The following is a 25,599-nucleotide window of genomic DNA, read 5'->3' on the forward strand; positions in this document are numbered from 1 at the left end:
GGGTGTGTGCGGGATGCAGGACACAAGCTATGAATTTGGAACAGTCCCGCAAAATACGGGACAGTTGGCCACCCTAAGTGAACTGGCCAGCAGTGGCAATTGAATGTGTGAGTAAGAAGACAGGGTTGAGTAGAATACCTGTGAGTTTACATGAGTTACATGAACAGTGCCGTCAACATGCAACATTGGCATTTGATGAGGGATATGTGAACCATCTTACATCAAGGTGTTAGGGTAGGGATGGCATTGTGTGGGGATAGATGTGTGTCTTGTGTGACTTCTGATTGGGACTCAATCCTATCAGGACCCTGCAGCTCACTCCCAGCCTCATGTACAGGGATGCCAGTTTGGGTGGAGAGGTCCACCAGCGGACATTAGGGGCGGTCTCTTGCACACTCCTAGATTACGTAGCTCAGGCAGACGTTTTTGTGTTATGGGCCCCTTTGCCAGGAATTTCACATAAGGATAAACCATGTAGTGTCAGTGGGTTTGTTGTTCAGATGTTGCTCTAGAGTCCCTCTTTGTGTGAGGGGTCGTCTTCTGGGTATGGTAGGAGCGTGCTTGGGCAAGGTGATGTGCTCCCGGGAAATACTTATATCCGGGATTTAAGGAAGTAGTCCTCTCCTGCTCACATCGCCTTCTTTCGCAGGTTTGCTAAATGAGTCAAGAAGCGGGGGTGGACTGGGAACCAAAAGAGCCCCTGCCAATCATTTTCTAAGTGGCCCATATTACACATTTTCAGCAAGCCCAACCCTTTTCCTATGCAAAAACGTAAATAACATAGTTAACCACTCAAAAAAGGCACAGGGTTCAGAGGCCTACCGGGAAGTCTCCAGAGTTCCCAAAGACCAGTCCACGCCGGTCCAGTGTGCCCCGCTAGCTGGTCCACGTGGAAAAGTAGTCTCCCTCACCTGGCCTACTTCTCTGCATGGTGCAATTACAAGGTGGCGATGGGCAGCAGAGCAGCAGCTTCACCTGATATGTTAAGAGCGTACAGCCATCGTCCCCATTCTATAGCAAGTGCTCAAAGCCTTTGTTCCCTTGGGCCAAGGCACTGCCAGAGTCTACATGCTCTCAACACTCATTAGCGGCCCTCGCTCGGGCGATAAGGCCTAATTGTAATCAAACGTGTACCAGTAGGGGAGAGGACACGTGTCATTGGTGGGGCCCAGGGTACCGACTTAAGGATGCTTGTCTGTGTTAGTTACTAGTGCTGTTGGATTCTAAAAAGGTCAAACGATGCAAAGGTTAAACAGAGTTTAAAGTTTTACAGTTTATTGTTTAACATATATGCACAATCAGTTCTAAAATAATATTTTTGTACATGGGTCAAATGCATTGGAGCTCATGTTCTATAGTGGTGTAACGTGAATGGAAGGCATAACAGCCTTGAGTAAGGCTATAATGCCTTCCACTCATGCCATGCCACATATGCGGAACGCAACTTTCGTTTCTGCAACCTTCCTTCCTCTACGCCGTACAAATTCTCTAGCGTTTGCTCTGGCATGGATGCTGGAGATCCCAATAGAGTCTGCTTACTTTGTGCGACAGCATAGAAAAGGCAGAGCCTATAAGGATCCATCGTACACGTTGCCTGCCATACTCATATGTAAGGCAGCGTGTACAATTACAATTAAATGTTGTCCAACATGCTCACATGTTGGGCAGAGTTTAATTGTAATTGTGAACACTGCTTTCCATGCACACATGGCAAACAGTGTTCACAATGAAAATTAAACGCTGCCCAACATGCGAGCATGTCAGGAAACGCTTAATTGTGATCACCGCCTGCCATGCGAGTATGGCTAACGCCACTCACAATTAAACGTAAGCGCTGCCTGGCACATTTACCTACTTTGCCCGGCAGAGTGCAAAAGTGCACAGCAAAAGGTCACATACATGCTGCCTTTTGTCCTGCCCTTTTGCACTCCTGCATGGCAATGACGTGGAGCCACCTATTGTATGGCAACACATAACAGCTCCCTGTCCCTAAATTACTGTTTTCAGCAACATGAGATCCAGAGCGTTTTCATTCTTTATGTGTCTTTGTTGTGAAAAAGCAACACCTACAACATTTATAAGTACAATATTCATTGTTTACAGATATAAAGTATGTGTACAAACAGTTTAGAATATATGAAACACAACAGCGGTATGGTTATATATGCAGAAAGATGTTCAAACCATTTGGTATATACAAAGTGAAACAGAAAAAAGGTACATATGTAGTCTAAAATAGTCGAAAGGTTTGGCATATACACATTACAACACCCAACATGTTCTGTGCAATTCTGTGTTTTTTCAAGTCTTCAAGTTTGTGCCCTGGGGCATTTTAGTCAGAAAGACTCGTCTAGTGTCTTCAATATCCTTCTCAGTGATTGGAACTGAATTTGGGAAATGCATGGGATGAGGCGTTCATCTCTCCTTTTTTGGGAAGTCTTTTATTCCTTGCTCAGCGAAGGCTTAATTTTTCGGTTTGTGACCTCGTGGTTCCCCCATTTCAATTCTTTAGTGTAATACTCCTTGTGCTTGTGTTAGATGTTTTGTTTTATATTTAATTGCCTTGTTAGCCCATGTGGGAAAGAGAGGGAGTCTTCTTAGATGAGATTGCCTGCATGGGCTAACAAGGAAATATGATGCATACATTATAATGTAACAGTGCTGGAGAGGCGAGAAGCACAGGCAGGAGCATGGACGTCATTTAGGGATCACCAGGGGTCGCAACTGTGACCCCTGAGGTCTCCCTTGCGACCACTAAAAAAAAAGAAAAATCAGGAAAAAATTGTTGTTCTTTTTTTTTACATTGAGGCTCATGGGCTGTGGCCAGCATCATGTGGCTCTTTGTTTCTGGAGCGGCTGGTTTTCTGATAGCTATAGCCGGTAAAATAGCTCAGTGGGTCGAGCGCTGGCTGCTGCAATGTGTTTGTGATCTGCAGGTACGACTCCCAGCAAGGTCAATTCAGCCTTTCTTCCTGCTGAGGTTCATAAATGAGTACCAACACAGGTTGGGTGATATTGGGCCTCATTACGACCCTGGCGCTAATGGGTTAACGGCGCCGTAAAAGGCTGCGGTGCCGTTAACCCATTAGCGTCTGATTACGAGGTCTCTTTGCGGGACCCGACCTTAACAGCTGGTCTACACCAGCCGTTAAAGTAGGGACCCGCAAAGGGACCTTGGTGCTAAGTACCGTACCGCAATTTGCGGTACCATACTTAGCGCCCTCCCCATTCCCATTGAGCCCTATGGGGCAAAAATGGGAATGGGGAAGGGCCATGGAGGAAGGGGGAATTACCGCCCCGCCAACCTTGTAATGGGGTGGTAATTCCCCCTTTCTCCATGGCGGAGTCGGTAAGTTACCGGCATGGACCATGCTGCTATTAGCACCATGGTTTTCCGCCTGGGTCGTAATGAGGCCCATTTTATTTATATGTGTTCTTTATGAAGCGCTTAAGTGTAAGTGCTATATAATAACACATCATTGTCATTTGGCCTTAGACGGCTGCTTGCATTCACAGTGATTTAGTAATATGAGCCTATACGCTCTGATATTAACGACACATATTGTGATCCATTATTGTATGAAATGTATATCACTTTACAGTGATATCATAACCATATTTTTCGTAGTGTACAATGTTATGTGATGCCACTTCCTGTTTTGTCGAGAGGTGAAAGGTCGTGTTCCATCGCTTCCCGTGATGTCACTTTGGGGTGGGGTCAAATGACATCACTTCCTGTTATGTCATCAGAGGTCAAGGGCCGTGTGATGTCACTTCTGCTACCGCAGCCATTTTGGTAAAATGATATTTTACCCTGGGCAGGAGTCCTGCTCTCCTCCCAAAATAGTGTTTCTGTAATGTCCACAAGGGAAGGCTGTTGCTTGTAAATGTTTGGTCCTTAGCACCCCCTTATTCCGAGTGTAACACAGCTGCTTCCCACCCATAAAACAGCCAATGCTGATGACGCAAACAGAGGCATACTTTCCCAGCATTAAAGCGCCATTTTCTACTTCAAACTGCACAAAAATGAGAATCGTGCTTTAGTTGGTCGTGTTCTGTGCGGGAGCCGATTCTGTTGACGTGAAAAGAATCCACAGGTCTGCTTCCTTGGGGAGAAGGGACAACAGAAGAAGCAAGAATTTCATTTCTCAGTAGCCCATGTGGGGAATTGAGATGTCAGCAGCAGGTTCCAACTCCCTACTCGAAAGACATGTGGCGGGGGCAACGGCCTTCCCGCATTTACGCAAATACTTTGACGCAGAAGAAGCGCCACAGTCAGTGGGGACATGGAAACAACCCACGGTTCCTGTGACGTGGAACGGCCTGCACTGATTAAGTCCAATTTCTTCTGGATCTTGCGCAGCTCCTTAATGAGGAACGTGCTGGCCTAGGCTCCGTCAGATGGTCAGTGTCAATCCAGAGGGTAGTGCTGTGCCAGCTACATTGGCTACATGCCAGCTCAAGCAGGCAGACACTGACAGCTGAGACAGATTGCATTTCAGACTACATATCTTAAACCTATCATGAGTGGCTGAAGATTCCGTTATACAACAGTTTTTCTGCTCAAATTCATAAACTCCCAGAATTCCTTGCAATTGGGGAAATGTAGAGGATTACCCGAGTCCCCCCCACATTACCCCCTCACGCCCCTGGCTGCCATTCCCCCAATGCTTGTTGTACACAGTGTGCCATGGCTGTGTCTAGTTGAGGAGAGAAAGAGGCATACAGGGTAACTTATAGTCCCTTTGGTTGATGACTGTCCTATGCATCCCTCTGCTGCTGAGGTCTGTGCCTCACCTGTGAGCCAACCCCCACCCAAACATTCCTGCCATCAATCGACTAGTCCCTCTTCTTTCCCATTACTTCAACACCTTAAAGTGATTGGTCTACACCAGGATCGCCAGTTACTGGGCAGCTAGCAAGCTCTGTGACACTCTGGATGTGTACTCCACTGCTGTCCCTAAACATAACCATCACCAACCCATGCCACCAACATCCTCATCTCCGACCACCACCGCTGAACTCTTTTCTTTCCTCATTCTCAAAATCTGCACTGCCTTCGGCATGGGCGATCCCTCCCTCGCCTTTCCGACCTGTAACCTTGGGAGCCAGGATACTGCACCTGTCAGAATTCCCTAATACCTCTCTGATTGCTCCTTCTCCATCGCCTGACTTTTTCCTGGCCCTTTTATTATGAAAGGTCAGTGGAAAATAGCGAAAAATGGGGGTGGGTGGATGCAAAAAGACACAGCTGAAAGTAAACCCGGAGTTGTTTTGGGGGTCTGGGTAGAGAATGGTGGGAGCTTTTTTTTTTAACAAAAAGCTAAATCATCAACGAAAATAATCAGGTAAATAGGCAGTTATTTAATTTTGAATCACAACGACGTAAGCAGTATTTTGTCATAGAACAGAAAAATACCTCCTGTTGGGGATATGGAGTTCTTGGTTATCATAAGCGATGGGATTCATCAGCTTATTGATGGTTGGGCGTTATACCGAGTGGCGGTGGTGTGCCTTGTTTCCCCACCTGTTTAATGGGCAGTTGTCTTGTCTGGTACTTGAGGTTTACACAGAGATGGGTAGGATATCTGGTTCAGATCAGTGTTTAGGGGTTCTCGTCCAAGTTGACTAAAAAGTCAAACTTTTCACATCGCTCACCCCACACTGGACCCAAGCGAGAGACAGATAGCCAGCTGTGAAAATGCAGATCTTTGTGAAGACCTTGGGCCACATTAGGACCCTGGCGGTCCCGTAATGAATGGTGCCGGTACGGGACCGGCACTGTTCATTACGGGCTGCCCTATTCCGAGATCTGCAGCAGGACCCGCCAAGGACGTCTGGTCTCACCAGACGTCCTTAGCGGGACCCGCTAGCAGTAGAAGGTGCTAACAACGGTTGTTAGCACCCTCCTTATTCCCATTTCCGTTGAGCCCTATGGGGGCTGAAATGGGAATGGCGAAGGTCCGGGTCCGGCGAAAGGGATTTACCGGGCACTCCAAGGCCGGAATGGCCCAAGTCCCTTTTCGCGGGACCCGGACCAGGAACCCGGTATGGAGGCCCCTTGACTGGCAAGACCATCACCTTAGAAGTAGAGCCCAGTGGCACTATCGAGAATGTCAAAGCTAAGATCCAAGACAAGAAAGGCATCCCCCCAGATAAATAGAGTCTGACCTTTGATGGCACGCAGTTGGAAGATGGCTGCAGCTTATCAGACTAAAACCTCAGAAAGAAACCACTCTACACTTGGTCCTTTGGCTGAGAGGTGGTATGCAGATCTTTGTGAAGACCTTGACTGGCAAGACTGTGCTCTGAGACCCCCAACCGGCCCATAGAGTCGAGATTTGCCCAGAAGCAGTTTAAGACGAGATAGCAGCACCTGTGAGATGGATGGGGGTGCAGAAATATACTTCAACACCAATCAATAAGGACAACTCAACGGTTTGGCAAAGGGAGTCAGTTTAATGACAAGTACAAAAAACAGGGAGTTATGAATTTGAGCAATGGCGCGATCTTCCTTCTCGCTTCAACTCCAACGATCTTCACCAAAATCATAGCATTTATACTGAAAAACTCTCATCATTTACGTGTAACACTCAAAGGTTGACATGCAATTCTATTGGTTTGGAAAAGGTAACTTTAATATAGGTACTATATCTGTATATGGTAACGGAGTGAGGGGATTGGGTAAACAGTGTCAGGTGGGCATCTAAGCCCTTCCTTCAAAAATGACTACTGTAGGCGTCACTAAAAGTATGATGTCCTATTGGTTCTACTAGCTATAGGACCCTAGATTATTTGGTCCATTGTGATTGGGTTGGCACCAACCCAATGCATACTTTTCCACTTTGCTTACCAGCACGCAGAATGGTCGGCCAGGTGAAGGGTGCCCCTTAGTTATCGGCCTTCCTCCAATTATTGTTACAATCAATCATCACTTTAGTAGCCATGTGTCAATTATTTCACTGTGACTGGCCTCGAGACTGCATCATCTGTCTGGAAAAGTTCTGATATCTTCGCCTGGCCTAGTGCCATGCGTAGGTGTGAGCCCTCGCTTCTTCTTGCTTGGCTGGTCACGTGATTCGGACACCATGAATTTGCCTCTTTTCCATCAATTCGTGTATTTGATTCTCGGTTCACTCACCACCTGCCTTTGTCTTCTTATCTCGACCTTTCAGAAGCAGGACATTCTGTTCTTAGTTTCAATTAAATGTAGCTACTGTTTGTCTCTTCTATTATTACGACTTTGGTTTTCCTGGCACAAATTGCCTCTGCTGAGTTTCGTTTCAGCTGTCTCTTCTCGATTTTGCTAAATATGAAGCTTTTTCTTGTGTGGCCTTTAATAACCTGGGTTGATACTGCTTCTCCTGCAAAGTGGAAATACACTTATATAATGTGCTTAGTTTGAGGTAGATTATGTATAGTGGTGCTTGCCGCCCTATCTTTCTACTAAGCATAGCAAGCCACATGATTTTCTTAGCTTTCTTGCGGTTCCAAGCATATGTACAGGTGTCAAACTGGTCAGATATCTTTACCATGCTTACAGCTTAAGCTTCTTACATTTGACATCACCCTTACACTTCAAGTTCCCGATAACCTTGTTCATGGCCTTTCGTTTATTTGCGTCATTTTCTGGTCGTCATTTCTTCTATATGTGAGTCAGCCCGGGTTCTCATGACATCACCATTCGTCTTCCATTAAGACCTTTTTGGTCTCTTCAGGGACTGTACTTAGACGATCTTCATTTCGTTTAATTTGTTGATAGGGTTTCTTCCTCTGTACTCCCCCCTCTGGGTGATTCATCAACCACTTTCGCCTCCTATCCATCTTCGTTGGTCCCTCTGTATTCACCTTCACTTCATCACCTGGGTCCATTCTTTCTTCATCTTCTGGGTCTATTCACGATGGTCTGAAGAAATGTCTCTTTGGAGTCCATATCTTTATGACTCCTTTTAGACGTCCCGCTGTCCTTACGTGTTCGTCTTTGTTCCATGTCATCAGTTGACACTGTCCATTTTGGCTGCTTTAGACCCATCTTCCCACATAGTTTCTGTGCTGTCTGGGATAGAGAAACTTTGTTCCCTCAGGTGCATGAATGCTAGATTTCACAAAGTCTAGTATGTCCTCATCAGTTAGGTCTTTGGGCTTCCATCCTGGCTTGACATCAATCATGATCTTCATCCCTATGGCTTTCTTCACAGTTTTCTGGCACTGAGAGATTATTATCTTGGTAACACAGAATCCTAGCAATATCATCACTAGCAGGGTTCCCAGGAACATGAATACATCTGCCATCCATTGTGGAACCCATGGGAATAGTGATCCGAACCAACTGTCATCATCAACTTCGTCAGTTTCATCAATCATCTGGTTCTGCAGTTTTGTCAGCATACCTATGGCTTCTGTTAGAGTTCCATATTCCTCATCGCGAGAAGGTATAAATGTGCAACATGATTCTCCGATTTTTGCACAAACACCTCCATCAATAGCTTTGATCATGTCAAGTACATATCTGTTCTGGAGAGTCATCAATCGGATTGCAGTTAACTCCTCCTTGATTCTGTTGAATCCCTTTATGGTTGCGTTGATGGTCTGCAGTAACTCATTTCTGGTTATCTGCAACAATTTAATATTTGCTCCAACTTGGAATCTTGGCATGAGGATTGTTGCGAACACTGATGAGGTGAGGCTAAACAGCCTATGTTCATATGGCATTGCTTGAAAAGCTTCTTCAGATTTGGCAGAAAAGTAATTCTACCTCATCATTCGAGTCAGCAGTTTCACAGATCTCTTCTTCCTCAGGTGAGCATCTGCTTTCGGGAAACTGTCAATACTTAAGTCACTTTTCGGGATCACCAACGCTGGAACGTGGACATTCACTGTTGTGCATATACCTCCCCAGTTTCTCGGCAGTCTGATGTATGCTTTGCATACACATGTCCAATAATGTTCAATAATCACTGCAATTCCATGCACAATTCCTGGAGCGTCAAAAACTCGTCCACAGTTCTGATTCTCTCCCATTTTCGTTGTGCTATTATTCCTGAAGCAGAATTCTGGGCTTTCCTGTGGCACTATCTGCAAGGGTCCTCCTCTGTCTTCGACCCATGTCAGCAGTTTTGCAAGCTTTGGCTACAATGGCTTCATCCATCTCGCACTATGTTGATGGTAGGTTCGTATTGACCAATGACCATCCATGCTCTGCAAATCACTACTCCTTTTTCCCATCTGTCTGGTGAGAGCACTGTTCACTGTTCTCTGTTCTTCCAATTTCAAGCCTCTTCTGAAGTTTTTCCTTGTACATTTAGCTTCTGATTCACTTCACATCTAATTTCAGCTCCTTTTAATCCAGGTTTCTCGTACCTGATTACATGGTTCTTAGAATGAGCTCTGTTTCTTGTCTTTATATCTGGAACATAATCATCTTCATCAGGATCAGTTGCTTCAGTTGCCCATTTCAGTGAGGCATCACTACCCATTAACTGGCCTCTGGTCTTCCACATTGCTACGTGTGAAAGACAGTGGGCCTCATTACACGGACGGCGTGTAAAATACCGGCACCGCCTTGGTGGAAAGGGGAATTACCGCCCTATTCCAAGGTTGGTGGGGCGGTAATTCCCCCTTCCCCCATTGCCCTTCCCATTCCCATTTTTGCCCCATAGGGCATAATGGGAATGGGGAAAGTGCTAATTACGGCACCGCAAATTGCGGTACCGTAATTAGCTCCCTGGTCCCTTTGCGGGTTGGTTTTTAACGCCTGCAAAAAGCAGGCGTTAAATTCTCCAACCCGCAAAGGGACCTTGTAGTAAGGCGGTAAGGTTTTACCGGTACCAGTACAATACCGGTACCGGTAAACCCTTACCGCCGCCCGTGTAATAAGGCCCAGTGTGTTGTCTGGACATCAATTTCTACAACTACGAAGATCTCGGACTTCCCCATGTTGTACGGTAGGAGTGCACAAACAAAGCATTCACCTTCTTAACTTCGTCTTGCAACTTCTTTCATGTGCTGGTATCAAATGTTTCCCAAATGTGCTGTGCTGTCCAAGTAATCATTTAGTTTGTTGTCGTCTCCGTGCATGCTTCTCTTGATTCTTAAGGTTTTCATGTAGTACGCTATAACTACATCCCTGAATGCATCTGTATGGCTCCTTCTTGCTGGAGGATTCTCAGGTATTCCAGTCCATGGTTCAGGCCTCCTCATTTGTGCCATTTGAGTAGACAAAAGTCTGACAGTTCTTTCCTTGTCCTCATATATCTTTTTCTTTCTGGTCAGAAATGTCTGCATCCGCTCTGGCATTGGTTCAGTATATGGCTGTACTGTAGAACTTGTACTTGTCCCCTTCACTGGAACATATATGCTTGGCAATGTTGTCTCTGTTGGTTTATTCTTCAACTCCTCTTGTCTTTTCCTTGCTCTGGCTATGAATGGCCATAATGTATCTGCTATCAGTTGTGCTTGTGCAGAGATCTTCTCCAAATTTGCTTTTGCTTTTCTTGGTGTTGGATGAAGATTTTCTGATACTGCGGTTTCTGTAGGCTTTCTTTCCGACTCTTCTTGTGACATGACATCCGCTTTCTTCATTTGGCTCTTTACTTTGCTTATAGTGAGATTTCTCATAGTAGGCAGTCTTTTCTTCTCCCATGCTTTGGATTGTGGTTCTGCAGTCATTGACACTAGGCCTGGTTTATGTGCATTCAATGTTTGCATGCATGTGGTTGTCAGTAACCTTTTTAACATTCATACTCTGCCGACCCTGTCTCCTGCTTTTCGATTTGCTTCTTACCACAAGTGTGTGTGTGTCATTGCTAATCACATCCATCTCAAGTTCATTCATTCCACCACCAGATCTTCTAGGGACTGGAATGACTATGTAAGGTCTGGGTGCCTTCGTAGGCTTCATGCGTGCATCATTAGGTGGGTGCACTGGAATTGGAACGCTTTGTGCACCAATAAAAAATGCAGTTCTAATCGTTAATTTCAGTAAAACAATGATGAATATAAAACATAAATACATTATGCCTCAGTAAGTTAAGCGGCAGCATTTACTTGCAAAGAAATATGAATGTCTTTCCTCCTGCGGGAGGACTAGAGTACTGCTCTGGACCCCCATCTAGATCATCCGTCAAAATGTGCTATCTTTTAATACAAATTCTAAACAATATTGTCTCTGGATTCTGTTTGGTTCTGTTTGCGGGCTGCAGGTATTTAAACAATTGTCTCTCTTTGTTTGAACACTGGATTGTCTATCATTTCCGGATACAGTTCTCTTTTTCTATGTGTGTGTCAAAACAGGCAATAATCCAATTCATCTCTCTATTGTGCATGTTCAAAAAATACTAACTCCCAGTCTGTGCCCCTGATCTGCTTCATTCCCGAAGACATGTTGTGTCCTTGTCCATATGAAAAATAAGAAATGAGATCTCTGGCACTGCTCTCTCGATCTGTCCCTCGGCGGAAATTTTAAAATCTTCTCAAATAGTTCTGTTGCTGGTTAGAAAGTTCCACTTGCAGCACGATGACATGCAAGAGCATGCCCATCTGTGTAGAATTACCTGGGTCTCTGGTGAATATTAGGACTTCAACATCTACAGGTCTCCCCACTAGCTTTGGAAAATCTGTGATTAAGCGAAAGAAGAAATTGCTTGCCCACCTGCTGTCTTCTGGTGACAGGGACATTTGTCCTGTCTTGCTGAGTTTCAGGACTGTAGGCTTTCACTTCACTGTGAACAGTGTCTGCACTTTCAGTTTGCGTGGAGAGCAACTTGGATTACTATGCTGTTTAGGATTATGCTCAGACGTTCTGTATTTGCTGGATCTCGAAGAAAAGTGAATACATCTGTCGTTCTCCAGACAAGTTCTGGGCAGTCTTCGATTAAGTGAAAGAACAATACGTTGATAAGCTCATTTGCTTCCTTCTCTACTTGGGACATTTGGTTTTTCCTCGTTGTATTCCAGAAGCAAGAGGAACTGCTCGGCAATCACAGTAAGCAATCTCCTTATAGTATTTTCGTTTTCAGGATCTTGAAGAAAGTCAGTGACACTGGTGAGCCTCCCCACCAGTGATGGGTACGATCTTAGCACTAGATCGAAGTATGTCACCACATCTTTGGTGATGTCGCTACTGTGGGGCACCATAAGTGATTCCGAATAAGGTCTCTGTGTGGAAGGAATCTGGATACTGTATTTTCTTCCAATGTATGTGTCCTCGATCAAAATTTGGCATATTCATTTCTAGTCAAGGCTCCAGTGTGCCTCAGTCCAAAGTTCAAAGTCGACAGACTATGTTGTGGTCTATAAATGTAATTTTCTTCTTCACCCAGCAACAAGGATGCACAGGATGTCCGTTTTTCGGTCCTTATCCTCTTTTTTGCTCAGAAGAATGTCCAAAGTGAAACCACAACTATTTCACAAAAGTTCTTTGTCTTTACCTTGCTGCTGATCATGCGTCCTTCTTCCTTATCATGGATCTCGTTTGCACGTGCTGTGGTTCTTCCCATCGTCTGTAGTCTCCTTGCGCTGAGGTGCAGGCAGGGGGCCTTCTCCAGTGTATGGTTTGATGTCACCCATAAAGATCCAAGCTCTTCTTCTTTGTAGTTTTACTGCAGAGGGAGTGCAGTCTTCCACTGTAAAGGGACCGTTAAACCTTGGCTTGTCCCACATTTTCCTTGTATGGTTCTTTAACAAGACGGTGTCTCCAGGGAAAACGGATGGAACACAAAGTCCTTGAGCTGTGCCTGTAGTAGTATCTCCTTCTGGGTTTCGTGCTGCCTTGCACGCTTTTCGTCGTCACTGCAGCTGGTCTGAAATTACAGTAAGGCAAGATGTCATGCAATTCAAGTAATTTTGCATTTCAGACCCTAAAATTTCTCCTGTTGACTGGGAATCACATCTAGCTCTGTCTCGGGGTATCAGGGGAGTGCGCATTCTTATTCCTGTAGCTATTTCGTGCGGCGTAAGGTGATGGTCGGAATCGGGTTGATTCCTGAGTGCATACAGTGCCAAAGGAAGACAGTGCAACCATCCCTTTCTTAGAGTAAGCTTCAACTTGGCTATCCTCTCCTTTAATAGGCCGTTGAGCTTCTCACATTTCCCGTTACCTTGTGGGTGATACGCCGACAAGAACTTGTGCTTTTTACCAAGCAGCAAGCTAATCTGTTCAAAAACTTCATTTACAAAATGGGTCCCGTTATCTGTTCTCATGACTCCACATACCCTCCACCTGGAAAATACCTCCCTCACAAAGAATTTGGCCGCACAAGTAGATTCTGGGTGTGTACATGGACCTGCCTCTATCCATCTAGAGAATCGACACACCACAACAATTAGGTATCTGTACCCGTTACATACTTGAATCATGTTGACGTAATCGACATGCAAGTTCTGAAAAGACCCATTTGGCCTTGGGATGACTCCTCTCATTACTTTTAATGTGTGCACAGCTGTGAACTGTTGGCAGATTATACAGTTCACTATAAAAAATGCAACATGCTCGGTTAAGTTCGGTATGAACAAGTCTTCTGTGAGCATTGCCGCTAGATTCTCTTTTGTCATGTATGCTGGATAGTGTAAATGCTCCAGCGCTAATTTTAACAGGGCTATAGGCATTACTAGTTTACCAGTGCAGTCTTGTCGCCACAAGATTTCGGAGGGGTTTAAAGAACACCCTCACCGTTTCCATACGTTTTTTTTTCCTCCTGTGGTGCTCCATCAACTGTGTTTGTCCCAGATGATTGTAGCTTTCAGGTGCAATCCGTGCAACAATCATTTTCTCATTTGTGTGAGCGACTACCACTTCCATGATTGTCTCACTCTTGGATGCCATACGCTTGGCTTCCGTGTCTGTTTTTTGATTTCCACGTGAGATAAAATCTGTCCCCTTCGTGTGGGCAGCGCATTTCACGACCGCTGTGCCCACTGGGAGCTGTAGTGCCTTAATCAGTCTGTCCAATAAGGTTGCATGCTGTACTGGCGTGCCATCTGCTCGGAGGTAGCCCCTCCTTTTCCAGCTCGCTAAGCCTGCGTGTACTGTTGACGTCACATAGGCGGAGTCACTGTACACAGTTACTTCCTAGTATGCGTGGTTCTCAATCACGAGTATCAACGCCAATAATTCTGCAGCCTGTGATGAAAAATGAGATGTTATTGGTGCACTAAGGAGTACTCGAAATTCTCCATTTGCTCTGTGCTTCATCACAGCGACGCCTGTATATCATTGCTCATAGTTTTGATCGATTCTCAAAGAACCGTCAATGAAGACAATGGGCCTCATTACACGGATGGCGGAGAACCATGGCGCTGTTAGCGCCATGGTTCATGCCGGTAAAATAACGGCACCGCCTTGGCGGAAAAGGGAATTACCGCCCCATTCCAAGGTTGGCGGGGCGGTAATTCCCCCTTCCACCATTGCCCTTACCCATTCCCATTTTTGCCCCATAGGGCTCAATGGGAATGGGGAAGGCGCTAATTACGGTACCGCAAATTGCGGTACCGTAATTAGCTCCCTGGGTCCCTTTGCGGGTTGGTTTTTAACGCCTGCAAAAAGCTGGCATTAAATCCCCCAACCCGCAAAGGGACCTCGTAGTAAGGCGGTAAGGATTTACCGGTACCGGTATTTTACCGGTATTAAATCCTTACCGCCATCCGTTTAATGAGGCCCAATTTCTTCTTCTGCCAATGCATTTTCTTTCACTCTGGGGATTTCATCATAGAATTCTTCATAATTCGCACAGTCATGTATTGGTTCTCCTTCAGTGACTGGCTCGGCTATGAACATAGCTGGGTTCACTCTCTTGCATCGGACTAGTTTAATCGAAGGATTCGATATGATCACTTCATAAGCAGAAGCTCTCTGAGATGTTAGTGTGACCTTCGGTTTCTCTAGAATAGCAAATAGTGAGTGCTCAACGCACAACGTCATCGAGCATCCCATTACAATGGTAGTAGCCTTCTCAATGCCGAACGCTGCGGGAAATGGCCTTTCATTACTGGGTACAAATTCCCACTATAGTATGCCACGGGCGTGTACTCCATTGTGGTTTTCTGTGTGAGTAATGCCGTCATAACGCTGCCATCCATTTGCGAGAACAGGTAAAATTCCTCTGCATAATTGGGGATTCCTAAAACTGGTGCTGTGCAAATTGCTCTTTTGAGTTCAGCAAATCCTTCCTCCATGGTCTCAGACAATTCAATCATCTCTTTCATCACTTGTGCTTTCTTTAGAGCCTGAAGCAAAGGTTTGGTGTAAGAACTGTAGTCGAAGACCCACGCCCTGACATAATTGCACAGGCCTAAGAAACTCTGCATCTGCTTACCATGTGCGGCTTGGCTGTGTTTAGTATGGCTTCAGCTCTTTCTGGGGTAACTCTTTTCCCCTCGTGTGAGATCAACTGACCTATGTAGAGTACTTCTCATTGACAATATTGTAACTACACGTTGTCAACCTTATTTCGTTTCTCAGCCAGTATAGTCAATAGCCGAACAGAGGTCTATAGTGATATTTTCGAATGTAATAATTTCGAATGCTTTAATTTCCAATAAAAAATGTCTAAAAAAATTTTCAAATTTATTTATTTATTAATGGGAGGTTCCCGGGGGGGTTCCCCACCCCGGGGGTTCCCCACCCCAACCCCCCATTTTTTTTTCAATAGCCCTTTTTTTACTAGCCAAACCCCCAGAAAAACATATACAATAAAAATATTCAAAACATTTTTTTTCAACATTATTTTTTTCGAAATTATTCATTTGACATTTTAACTGCACACCCTGAACAGAATCATGTCTGCATTGCTCCTCTGTCGTGCTGCTAATTAAGATGTCATCCACATATTGCAAGACAACACTTTCTAATGCAATATTGCTTAGGTCCATCTGCAGGACTCTGTTAAAGATAGAAGGAGACTCACAGTACCCCTGGGGTAGCCTCGTGCTTTTCAGATGCATCTGTTGAGCGTGAATGACGTTAGATCTTGTGAGTCACGGTGCAACGGGATTGAGAAAAATGCATTTTTCAAGTCAATCACCGTGAAATATTTTGCATCAACAGGTATATTACATAGGATTGTAGCCGGGTTAGGGGCTAAAGGGAACTCCGCTTCAACAATATCATTTATCGGCCTCAGATCTTGAATTAGCCTCCAAGACCCTCCCTTTGATTTTTTGATAGTGTAAACTGCAGTATTGCATGACGAATCTGACGTCGCTAAGATGCCGTGCTCCATCATAGTTGAAATTGTCTTAAAAATTCCTTCATCTGCCTCCCTGGACATGGGGTATTGTCGTACCTTTGGAAGAATGGCTCCTGGCTTCAGTTTAATTTTTACTTCTCCGACTCCTTTCAATAAGCCTACATCATAGGGGCCTGTAGTCCATACTGAGACAGGCACCTGGGCCATGTCGTCATCAAAATATTCAGGACGGTTCTGTGCCACCATCATTCTCTGAGGTACTTCTCTTTTGATCATTCTTACCCAAAAAGTGAGGTTCACCTCCAATGTTGTTTCTCCCCCGTCTGCTTGTTCATCAAACAGATCGTCATCAGTGAAGTCAGTCAATCTGTACCCCTCTTCAATGGCGATTACTGTGCACCATTGTCGGCTTTCATCATCATAACCATCGATCAAAACCACTTTTCCTCGCATCGCGGCTGTGTGTATTATTAAGGGAAATACTTGTCTCCTTTCCTCACGCATAGGTATTCTTGGCCTGAATAGAAATTCATCTGGAGTCCTCATGATCTTGTCTGCAAGGCCCGGCAGCCCTGCCATTAGCACACGTATTCCATACGCGAATATTTAGCGATCCAATGGTACAGCCCTCATAGCTGTGTGTCCTGCGTATGCTCTAATCATTTGGCATACGTTTTAATAGTGCATTCCTGGAGTTTAACACACTGTGCCCTCTTCCGTGAACAAGATTGTCATATTTAACTTCGTCATTAGATCTCGACTAAAATGTTTACTGGGTTTTGTCATGAATATAATAGAGGCACATTCATTTCACATTCTCCTATAGAGACTGGAAGTGCATTTGTAAAGGCAACACGACTTGTAGCTCCTGTGAACCTCTGAGTATTTATAGCATCGCCGGACAAGGAAAACATGCCTTCACGTATACATGAACGTGTTGCACCCGTGTCAACGAGGAAGGAATATTCTTTATCCCCTATAACCACATCCACCCTTGGTTCCCGGTGAGGGTCTGGTGTCACTGATAGGATACAATACATCAGGGTTCCCAGTGAGCTGTCCTAGTCCATATATAATTTTGTCCCACCTTGTGCTAATGGACTTCCCCCATCAGCAGTATTATTCCTCATTTCAGGGGTCGCAGCCTGTCCTGTACTTACTGTCTATGACAGATGTATATGCGACTGTTGAGACTGTCCTTCTGGAAACCTCGTCAAATTCTGAGGTTGCAAGTTTTGCTGTGCTCCTGGCATTTGCTTTTGCACTGTGTGATTCTGTACACATCCCTGCTGTAAAAACACAGGTGGATTCACCAAGCCTGCTCCTATTCCTTGGCCGTTTTGCATCATGCCTTGATTTCTTAATGTGTGCACTAAATGCCATGTCATCCCACACAACCAACATGCTGGCGGTGGTCTGACAACTTGCCCATTTGACATATCTTGATTGCTATTTTGCATATTTTGAAAACCTCCTTGATTACTCTGAAAACCTCCCTGTTTACTCTGCCATCCTCTTCCTTTAAATCATCTTCCCCAGGGGTAAAACCCTGTACTGCCCTGATTATTGTGCTGTGGATTATTGACTTGTGGCATGCTTGATTCAGCTGTGCTAGTTATCATTGCCCCTTCAAGAGCATATTTTGACAATTTCTTCTGCACTAATTTTGTCTCTTCACCCTTTCGTGCAGCTTCCTTTTTTGTGATTGGATTCTTTTCTTGCAGCAACCTGCAATAGTGTGCGATGGTCAACTGTATTTCTGACCATGGCTTGGCCTCGATTCCTACCAATTTCTTGAGCTGTTTCTGTACCGGTTCTGGCAGCCCTTGGCACAATATATGGTAGAATACGGGTATAGATTTCCCCCAATATTCCTGAGTCTCGAGTACCCAGGTGTCTTGAAAATTCTGTATGTAAATCAACGGATCTTCTGACTCCTTCATTTTATGTGTCATGATAGCTCTCATATCGGAAGTATCTGGGTATAGCACTCGTAGTGCTTTCCATACCGCGGCTCTGCAATTGTTAAATGGAGCTCCGTCATGCGCGGTATTAACTGTGGTCACAACACATCATCTGCTCTATCACCAAGTATGGCGATTAAAAGACCTTTGATATCCCTGATAGCTAATGTGTTCCCTCCCGTCATTTTTTCTAGCTCATGTATCCATTTTCCGGCTCCCAATTTTAGCATTGGAAGCTTATTTTTCAGGTTTTCCTGATCCATGTGTGGCCATGGAATATATGGTGGTCCCGCCCCTTCTTTCTCGAGGAACGGAAATTGAGACGCATAGCCCTCTCTCTCTTCTCTCATTGTTCTTCTGTCTATTGCAGAGGTAATGTTCCTGCATCGCCGCCTACCTGGCAATGTCCTTAGCTGGCTCACATAGGGGGGTGGAGACACCCCCCTCTGACCGTGAGATACTTCTTCGCGTCAGTCTGACTGTGTGGCTGATTCTGATGCCCTCGATGCAGGCTCACTAGTGTCTGACCATCTTATCCCTTTTCCCCTTGAGAATCGTTTTTCACATCTCCTCTCTTCCTCCTTTTCCTCACGCTCCTCTCTTTCGGTGTCAGACATTGTCTGCCCTCAACTTGTGCAACTTCTTGCGTCCTCTTTGCTCCTACTTATTTCCAATCTATCTAGGGACAGTTCTCTATTCCCACTACTTCGGGAGACATCCTCAGTGTCGTAAAGCTGAGTGCTCTCCAGGCGCTCGTCTTCCTCCTCCCCTTGGGGTACTTGCTCTTGCCCCATTTCATCCTAAATCCTATCGATCGTTTCTCCAATGCTTCTGAATTCGAAGTCATCCTCAATATTTGCTCGAAATATGCCTGGTACCGAATCGTACTCTGAAAAGAATTCTTCTATGTCTTCCCAGTCTACTACTGGATCAGGTTTTTTAACCTCTCTTTCCAGATATTCAAGATCACATGCTCTTTGTCTTCGCTTACGTTCTACATCATCATCGAATTCTCTGCGCTTCCTCGCTTCTTCTCGGACCCTATCTTCTTCCTCTTTCTTTGCGTCTCTACGTTCATTTACCCTTCAGATTTCCTCTCCCCTTCATCTCTTCATTCTTTTTTCTCGTATCCTTTGCTTTTCCTTCAACCTTTGCTGCTCCTGTCTGTCTTGATCATTGGCTGCTCTCTGTTTACGATCGTGCTGCCTTTCTATCTCTTTACGCTATAACTGTTCTCGTCTCTACCTATCCTTTTTCCTTATTCTTTCGTCTCTCAATGCTTTTTCTTTTTCTTTCTCCTTTTTCTGTACATCGTCTAACTTCTCCTTTTGTTTCGCGTCATCAATGCCTTTGCCATTGCAAACACATTTTGTTGGCGGTTCCTTTAACCCATTCTGCACTGTATTTTTTCAGCTTAGTTGCATGTTTCGGCAACAGTTTGCTTAGGTGTGCTAATGGAGTCATGTCTTCCATGCTTAAATTTGTTTCCTTTCTCTCTATATAACACTTGTTAACGCTTTACATGACTTAAACAATTCCAACAATATGAGCGAGCACCAATCACTGCAAGCTCCAAGCTCGTTTTTTCCACCTAATTTTATATCTTCTATTTTGCTCAATAAACATCAATTCGTATACTGCAATATCTCAGTTATTTAATCGTGTAAATTTTATGTCAGTTCCTCTAAGGAAAATTTTAGACTTATGACTTCACAACAAACAACACATAAGACAGACTTTAACAGACTAGACAAACTCCAGCTGGCCAAATATACCTCTGCCTCTAATACTCTTATCCCGACATGGAGTTTAAACCCATCCCTTTCACAAAAAGCGTCTTTAATCGTTGTGGTGGCCTATTTGTTCCCTTTTATTTGGGACTATGGATACAGGTTTCTTCTAGCCGCTTATATTAAAAGCGTAGGAATTAGGCGAATCCTCTCACTTCTCGGGTGTCTTTGCCGGTATCCTCTCTCTGTCTACCTAATTATTCTTGAGTGTATTATTTCCTTCCCCATATATATATATATATATATGTATATATATATATTCTTCTCTACTTCTGACTATATTTTGGGTTTTGTACGATCGGGCCGAAAAAAATTATTCTTGAGTGTATTATTTCCTTCCCTATATATATATATATATATATATATATATATATATATATATATATATATATATATATATATATATATATATATTCTTCTCTACTTCTGACTATATTTTGGGTTTTGTACGATCGGGCCGAAAAAAAATGTCTGACCGTACAAAACGACCGAAAACTGCTAGCACGAAAGGTTCGAACACCAAAAGTTCAAACCTTTGGTGGTAGCATTGCAGGTAAGTAAAAAAAAGTGTGTTCGCATGAGAAAGGTGCGAACTTTTGGTAGTTTGCACCTTTCTCGTGCTAACATTCCGGCCGCGGCAAAATCAGCCACGGTCGGATCACTTAGAATCATATTTTGTTTTCCCGCCTCCCTCCGTTACCTTTTTCCTTACTTGTTCTACGGTATATACTTTTTGCCAAAGCATTAGTCTTTTTCACTCACCGTTCGCATGTTTCCTCTCTGGATCCTCGGGATCACTGCCTTCGTCACCGCCTTCTCCGGCTTTTCTCCAGCTCAGCTGCCCGTAGGAGTGGGAAGGGGTTATGTTGGGAAGCACAGGTCCCTTCAGACCGCGTTCTGCAGATTTGATTTTTACTCTACTACTGTCTACGGGGAGCTTTGCGGTCTAGTCAGCCGAATGGCAAAGGACTTGGGATATTACCGAGGACCTAGAGTTACTTTATATCGACGGTCAATGGGTGTCTTATTCTAATCGTTAATCGGTAACCAGCCAATCTCTGCTACCAAGTGTGCTCCGAGACCCCCAACCGGCCCATAGAGTCGGGTTTGCCCAGAAGCACTTTAAGACAAGATAGCAGCACCCGTGAGATGGATGGGGGTGCAGATATATACTTCAACACCAATCAATAAGGACAACTCAACGATTTGGCAAAGGGTGTATGTTTAATGACAAGTACAAAAAACGGGGTGTTATGAATATGAGCAATGGCGCGATCTTCCTTCTCCCTTCAACTCCAACGATCTTCACAAAAATCATAGCATTTATACTGAAAAACTCTCATCATTGACGTGTTACACTCAAAGGTTGACATTCAATTCTATTGGTTCGGGAAAGGTAACTTTAATATAGGTACCATATCTGTATATGGTAACGGAGTGAGGGGATTGGGTAAACACTGTCAGGTGGGCATCTAAGCCCTTCCTTCAAAAATGACTACTGTAGGCGTCACTAAAAGTACAACGTCCTATTGGTTCTACTAACTATAGGACCCTAGATTATTTGGTCCATTGTGATTGGGTTGGCAACAACCCCATGCATACTTTTCCACTTTGCTTACCAGCACGCAGAATGGTCGGCCAGGTGCGGGGTGCCCCTTAGTTATCGGCCTTCCGCCAATTATTGTTACAATCAATCATCACTTTAGTAGCCATGTGTCAATTATTTCACTGTGACTGGCCTCGAGACTGCATCATCTGTCTGGAAAAGTTCTGATATCTTCGCCTGGCCTGGTGCCATGCGTAGGTGTGAGCCCTCGCTTCTTCTTGCTCAGCTGGTCACATGATTCGGACACCGTAGCTAAGATTTTATTTTTTAATCAATGCGGATTGTATTAAACTAAATTCACGCTAAAGTGGTTAATACACACATCAATACATCCAATTAACAAATTGATTATTAAAATTATTGTCGATTGGGGTGCAATGGAATTACCAATACTTTAGCTCTCTTGGGTTCAAGCTTCTCTGTCCAGTCCCACATCAGCAGTGCCATGGTGGACGACCATGGCGACTGAACAAAGTCATGAGTCTTCTCTTCAGAAATGATATCATTAGATTGGCAGCGGTGTAACTACCATCCCAAGCAAGAAAGCCACTTGGGCAAATGTTGGACAGCACTCTTCGGAGTAAACTATTTATCTGCCCTGACTGACCCTCACAAAGAGAGTTTACACTGAGTGTAGAGCTCTTTAGAGATTTAGATAATCTCACTTCTAAAGCACACTGGAAAGACATTCCCACTACGATATTTGTCAGTAACATGTATTTTTTGTATATTTGTATTTGTTTGTGTATACGTGGTTTCAAATGTAACATTATACATATTCTAAAATCATATAATCAACCAAAAATGTTTTAACAAAAACTACAATCCATATAATATATTCCTCTAATCCACCTATAGAAACCATATTTATCATACACAGCAATATACAGTATTACATAAATCATCCACCTTTCCACTGAAACCAGCTGACTCCAAACGGAATTATCAATCCTACTGAATCTGGCAGACATACCATGCCGTCCTACTGAGTCCAAGAATGGGGATTTACTTTACAGAGCTGCCACTCACAATCCCATGGTAATGCTATAGGGCCGATTTGCGGGAACAGTAAATGCATCTGGTGGTAAATCAGAGGATGTACTGCCACATTTGTAATAAGGTCATTGGTCTGCTGGTGAATAGTGAAAGTCTTGGTTGTGTCATAGCATAGGTTCTGAGCTTACGGTCCCAGAGGAGGGCACTTGTTTTGTTTTTGGTTTTGATACATTTTTTTAGTGTAAGCCACACATTTGACGAAACCATTGTTACAAAAAGAGACGGATGGAAATAAGGTTCTGAACTGAGAATATCTGGTTTGCTTAGCAACCAGCAATGCCATGGCATGAAATGGCCATTTCACTAAAATGTATTTTTCCAAACTCCTCGCAGTCCTACCCAATGAGGAGCTCCCTAACAAGATTTGCTGCAATCAGCAGCTTTGTAAGAAGCAAATGGGGCGGGCTTTCCTATTTCCAGCTTCAGAATGATTTGCTGTATTGGGCTATTTTGGGCTATTCCGCGTGCCCTTTAGCTATTTTGGGCTACTTTTGGCTACAATCAGGGGCTTACAGTCTTTTTCTGACATCAATAAAAGGCTGCCCTTCTCCCAGCCAGTCTCTGTACTGCTGCTTGTGCGGTAAGAATCTAAACACCTTTATTTACATCATGCACAGGGATCACGGGAGTCGGGGTGCCTACATCAGAGCATCTGAGCAGCTCCATCTGACCAGGCGGTGCAGCCGCCTGTGCCTCAGTCTATACTGTTGGCATGTGCAAGTGTGCAGGAGCATAGTGCAGGTTTATGTCCGCACAGTGGCGTACCGAGCGGGGGCCGCTTTACCCCTCAGTGGCTCTTTTAGAGTACGACCGGGACATTTAGCAGTGGTACACCTCTCCCATTCAGCACCCTCATAGGGTGCCAAACGGGAAAGGTGTCCCGCTGGCAGGAGATTGAGGGTGCCGAGCACAGTATTCCTGCTCAGCACCCTCATTGTCCTGGCACAGAGGATTACAACAGAAGCTATAAAACATTGATGGGAGAGCGGCGGGGGGGGGGACTATTAGCATGGACTTTTGTTCCTTAAGAAATGGGGTGATCAGAAGTGAGAAGGGTGCATAATGCTGCATGCATTATGAAATAATTTTTAAGGACTATGGGCCCAATTCATGGAAAGATTTGCGTAGAAAATCGGGGACTTGCATGTCAATCTGCGCGCATATCCCCCCCATTCAGCGATTCATGGAACCGAATGTGCGGGACTCATCTGGGACTTGCCGGGATTCTGTGCAGGCCCGTCACATCTCTGCGAGTGGACGAGCACCTTCTGCGAGACACCATGCAGAGTGTGGGTGAGGTCTGCACAAAGGGCAGAGGAGGGGGCAGAACTCGAAAAATGAGGAAGAACGAGGGATGGGCCACAGGCAGTCCATAGCATGCATACAATTGCGCACACAAAGCAGATTCATGGAAGTGCCCGTGCAACCTCTCGCCTGCAAAATTCCAACGCAAATACCTCAATCTCTCTGCCACCTGAAGACAAACCTACTGACACTTGCACATAGGAATCGCAGCACAGAGATGGGTTTGCATGTCAGATTTAGGAGTGTGTGTATGCAGCTGGGGATCCGATCGGACTTAGGGGTGCGCGTATGCAGTGTAGTGTGGTGCTACGGGGGTTAGCAAGCAGATTTTCTGAGTTTTACCCAAGTTGCGGAAAATCACATGCATGTCGTCAGGGTGCCGGTGCCACTTATGGGGGACCTTGTGCATGGTCCACGCAATACAGGTCTGCCTTTGAGGGACCCCATGCACTGTTTGACGGATGCGTGTATTCGTGCCTGGGGGAGCACGCAAAGGTGTTCTGGCTGGTTTTGCTGTTTTTGCTTTCCATGGCTGTGTGTTGCGGGCGTTCTGGCCGCGACCCGCGTATACGGTTACTTTGCACTGGAATTTCCATGAATACGCAGGGCGTGCATTTCTTATTCTAAGCGCAGGCTCGTGCAGTGTCATTCTCGGTGTGTGGCCTTTGTGGGATTTATGTGCACTTTTCCATGAATCGTGCCCTTTGGCTATAAAACCCAGGGGGGAGTGTGGCTTGGAGCGTCGTCGATGCAGCAGCTCCTCTGATAGCCTCCGTGCTGGGCCCGCCAGACATGTTAAAACTTAAGGATTTCGGCATCGCCATTTGAGCCTTCCTTTCACGCAGCACTATAAGAAGGTTTGAGGACCCCATCGAGCGAGGATGGGGGCATTTCGGTCCCACAGGACCCCAAATTTCGCTCCCCAAGCTTCACCTCTCTGGTGCCGGAGGATCCAAGATGGCGGCCGGGGGTCCAGCCCTGTCTCTCGGCGCATGAGCACCCCGGCTGATCTATTTCCTTATGGAGCTCCTCAACCGCCAGCAGTGCCTGGGTGCCGAACTCCGGCGCTTTCCTCTGAGGCCCCTGCAGCTCCGGGGGCAATCCTAGCTGAGGCCCCAGTTTTGGGTGGTCCATGCCCCGCTCCTGCCCGCTTACTCCAGGGCGGACACCACAGCCCCAACAGAACGAGGACAGCAGCCACGCTGAGGTGCGCGGTCCCTGACATCCAAAGACGCTGTCGTTACGGTGAGTGCTCCCTTGCCCCCCCCCACACACCCCTCCATTGAGCTTGAAATTCCTCCTGTTTCTGCTAGCTGGGGGGCCAGGTTCCATGAGCCAGGTGGTTGCTCTGACATCTCTGGGGGGGTGCTCTCGACCTTGCCTTCCCGCAGCTTTTGGGAATTGCTGCCAACAGAGAGACTGCCTTGAAGGAACCCCTCTTCCAGCCATATTCGCTAACGCTGTGCTCATACAGGTGGCATACCCACAGCCTGGCCCTGGTGGGGGCTCCCTATGCAGAGGTTTCCCTCACCCCCAAAGTTGCCTAGTGCCCCCCCACTAATTCCTGGGGCGCCCCTGCCCACCCAGCAGCTCTCTTCCAACATCTCCCCAAGAAGTCTTTAACTTCAGCGATGACCTCCGCTCCTACTGGGATGACTTCCCCCCCTGCCCATCTTTTGGGGAGTATGTAACTG

Source organism: Ambystoma mexicanum, chromosome 3q, assembly GCF_040938575.1.
Source record: "Ambystoma mexicanum isolate Mex_15411 chromosome 3q, UKY_AmexF1_1, whole genome shotgun sequence".
Taxonomy (NCBI): Eukaryota; Metazoa; Chordata; class Amphibia; order Caudata; family Ambystomatidae; genus Ambystoma; species Ambystoma mexicanum.